The 2,884-nt window shown below is 33.7% G+C and overlaps 1 non-coding gene across 1 annotated transcript; it reads right to left on the bottom strand.

Moving 5' to 3' along the window:
• On the bottom strand, window positions 1–73 carry Trnaa-agc (transfer RNA alanine (anticodon AGC)). The gene has a single exon. It is a non-coding gene; the product is annotated as a tRNA-Ala (tRNA).
• Between the last annotated feature and the right edge of the window lie 2,811 nt (window positions 74–2,884).

The raw sequence follows: 2,884 nt of genomic DNA, 5'->3' as shown, positions 1-2,884 counted from the left end.
ATGTGGTGCTGAGGATTGAACTCAGGGCCTCATGCTTGCTAGGCAAGCGCTCTACCACTGAGCTATAGCCCCAGCTGAGAAATGGCAGCTTTTATTGATAGTTAATGATCTGCAATATTTTTTTGCAACTTCATTTATTTATTTATTTTATGTGGCTGAGGATCAAACCCAGTGCCTCACATATGCAAGGAAAGCTCTCTACCACTAAGTCACATCCCAAGCCCCATGATCTGGAATACTTTATCATTTCTGTGCCTGCATGAAATATTTGATGTTTTATGCTGTCATGCTGTAACAACAATTTTACACACATGTAAAGACTATTTATCAAACTTAATATTATTATTATTTGCCAATATTAAAGGATTATTAAAAGATTCACTCTTGATAAAAATAAGCAGATAACTATGAAGACAGATGTACTTTTTAGATATGTAAAAGATCAAAGAAAAAATACCTAGTAAATTTTCCACTCATTTTGTAGATGTGGTCCTGTATTTTATCCCTGTGACTAGTAGAATCTATTCAGAACAGGAACACCTGACTTCAGAGCTTATTTTTCTCTAGATAAATTGAGAAACCAAACCTATAATATTGAATAATGAGAACTTGGAAAGCAAACAGAAGATACTTTTTTGCTTATGCTATTAAACTACTTAGATCATGCTTCAGAATTCACTGGCTATAATGCTGCTTCTTCTTTTAGCTATATGACACTGGATGTTTATAATCTAAATATATATGATTTTGGGTTGTAAAATCTCATGGGCTAGGGAAATATTAATAAATACAAAGCATCCAAAAGAATTTCCTTTGATAGTTGATTGTAGAAAATTAGAATTTAAGTTATCAATGGCTTAAAAATACTTAGAGAAAGAATAAAGATGTACTAACAGAGAGAGAGAGAGAAAGAAAAGGAGAGAGGCCGGGAGGAGGGGAAGAGAGACATTACTAAGATATGATGCAGTCTACCCTGAAAAGGGTAATGATGGGAAAAGTTTGAGAGGTACCAAGAATAGCAAAAAATAGCCAAGGCAGAAATAAATATATAAATAGATGACTGAAAAGGAGATATGTGTACACATGCATGTGTGCAAAAAAAAATGAGACTAGAAGACAGTCTTGCAGTACCTTAAAAAGTTAAATATAAAGTTACTATTTGAGTCAGCACTTCCACTCCTAGGGATATACTCAAAAGATTAAAACATGTATCCAGCTGGGCATGGTGGTGTGCACCTGTAATCCTAGTGTCTCAGGAGGCTGAGGCAGGAGGATAGAAATTTCAAGACCAACCTCAGCAATTTAGTGAGGCCCTGAGGACTTAGTGAGATGCTGCTTCAAAATAAAAACATATAAAAGGCTGGGGATATGGCTAAGTAGTTAAGCACCACTGGGTTCAATCTCCAGTACCCAAAACAAAAAAAAATATGTATATATATGTATACAAATATATATACACACACATACACACACACAATAACTGGTACATAATTATTCAGAACATCATATTAATAACAAGGAAAAAGTGAAAGCAATTAAATGTCCTTCAACTCATAAAATATATCAATTGATGATAAAATGTGGCATATATACAATGGAATATTATTCAGCCATAAAAAGAAATGGATTACTGATTCACACTACAACATGGATGAGCCTTGAAATATTTTGAACAGATAAAAAACCAGTTACAAAATACCACATATTATATGATTTCATTTATATGAAATATCTCTGTAGAAAATTTATAGAGACAGAAAGTAGATTAGCAGTTGCCTAAGGCTTATGGGAAATGGAAAATTGTGAGATGACAGGTAAAAAATATGGAGTTTCTTTTGGAAGTAATGAAAATATTCAAAATTGACTATAGTGAGAGTTGTACTACCCTGTGATTATAATAAAACAACTGAATTGTACACTTTAAATAGAGGAATTTTATAATATGTGAAGTCATTTTATAGCCTTGGACAGCTTTATTCAAATTACAAATGTTTTTTATTACACCAAGACTTTTAAAAGATAGAATAAGTAGCTGGCTTTTTAAAAAATTAAAATCTAAGGCTAAACACAGTGCAGGTGTAGCTCAGTGGTAGAATGCTTGTCTGGTGTGCTTAAGGCCCTGTTCAATGTCAGTACCCCCCCACACACACACACAGGCAAATGAATTTTATTAATGAATAGAACATTCATTAGGAGGGTACCATCAAATAAATGAATAAATATATTAATTTGACAGCAACATTTTTAGACTTACCTTTATATTGAGTGATATGATTCCAAAGGGGTAAATTTTCTTTTTCCTTTCTTTTGGTACTACAGATCGAACCCAGGGGCACTTAACCACTGAGCACATCCCCAGCCCTTTTTATATATATTTTTTTTATTTTGAAGCATAGTTTCACTAAGTTGCTGAGGCTTCTTTGAATTTGCAATTCTCCTGTCTCAGCCTCTGGAGCCACTGCATGAATTTTCAATTCTTGAATTTTTTTTATCCTTGATTTTTTAAAGTTTGTTTTTCAGTGCATTATAATTATACATAAAAGGAGAGTTCATTCTGACATATTCATAAAAAAAGTAACATAGTTTTCTCCATTTCAATCCGAATACTCCTTACCTTTTCCCTTTCCTTTGCTTCCTCTCTGGTTCCCTTCCTCTTTTCTATTGGTCTTCCTTCTATGGACTTATTTTTCACTTGATGCATTATAGTTACATATAAATTGGAATGCACTGTGATATATTCATAAATGTCCCTAGAATAATTTGGTTAACTACATTCCCCAGCATTCCCCAGTTCTTCCCCTTCCCCTTGCCTCCTTCCTCCCTAATGTGTCCCCATACCTGCAAAGCACACTTCTACTCTTCCAATGTCCCTTCTATTTTTCTG

The sequence above is a fragment of the Ictidomys tridecemlineatus genome, unplaced genomic scaffold (assembly GCF_052094955.1).
Source record: "Ictidomys tridecemlineatus isolate mIctTri1 unplaced genomic scaffold, mIctTri1.hap1 Scaffold_35, whole genome shotgun sequence".
NCBI lineage: Eukaryota > Metazoa > Chordata > Mammalia > Rodentia > Sciuridae > Ictidomys > Ictidomys tridecemlineatus.
The sequence above is the reverse complement of the archived record's forward strand: the minus strand, read 5'-3'. Positions and strand labels throughout refer to the sequence as shown.